Genomic DNA, 1,062 nt, shown 5'->3' with positions numbered 1-1,062 from the left:
TAGATTAACGTCGTGCATCACAATCGGAAATTATCAATTTGGTTTCCTAGCGGGAAAATCAACAATTGAAGCAGATCAGATCCTTAGGCAACTGCAAGAGAAATAACTTGCGAAGCATCAACAACTATCACACATTTTTGCAGACCTTGAAAAAGCCTTTGATCGAGTTCAGATGCATTTGACATCGGCGTTGGAGTTCACCAAGGCTCGATTCTCAGTCCACTGTTATTTATAACTGTGATGGGAGAAATCACAAAACCGATACGCACTGTTGACATTTCGAATCTAATATATGCTGATGATATCGTTTTAACAGCCACGTCTGAGCAGAATACAGCACAGATGTTTGAAGATTGGAACACCAGACAGGCCGATCATGGATTCAAAGTCAACATCAGCAAAACCAAAGCAATGAAAACTGGTGAAACCATTCAATCCACAGCTACTGGACGATGGCCCTGTTCAGTTTGTAAAGCTGGTGTGGGTAACAATTCAATCAAGTGTCAGCAGTGTAACCAGTAGTGTCACAAACGTTGTTCAAAAATAATTGGTACTTTATCTAAAGTGTCCAATTTTGTTTGTCCTGCTTGCATCAATCCACAACAACAAATTCAAAATGGCATCATTTTTGAAGCAATTAAGGTAGAGAAAGTCACATTGTTTCAATATCTAGGAGATGATCTGGATTGTACTGGAACAGCCGAAGCTGCCGTTCGAGCACGCATACGTGCAGCTTGGAATAAATGGCATCTCCTTGCCTCTATATTGATGCGGCGTAACATGCCAGTACCACTACGATCAAGACTTTATAAATCTGGGATACGTCCGGTTTTGTTATATGGTCTGCGGTGGTTTGGTCATGTCAAACGAAGTGGAAACAGTGCCATAAATTCTTTTGCAGATGTTGAAGTACCTGGCACACGTCCCAAAGGCCGTCCAAAGAAGTCCTGGTCGCAAACAATCGAGCAAGACATGAAAGCTCTAAATTTAAATGAAATGGATACAACTGATCGTCTAATTTGGCGCAAAAAGTTGATGGCAAAGAAAACAACATCCTACCTC

The sequence above is a fragment of the Helobdella robusta genome, assembly GCF_000326865.2.
Source record: "Helobdella robusta unplaced genomic scaffold HELROscaffold_4, whole genome shotgun sequence".
Lineage (NCBI taxonomy): Eukaryota > Metazoa > Annelida > Clitellata > Rhynchobdellida > Glossiphoniidae > Helobdella > Helobdella robusta.
Note: the sequence above shows the minus strand (reverse complement) of the source record.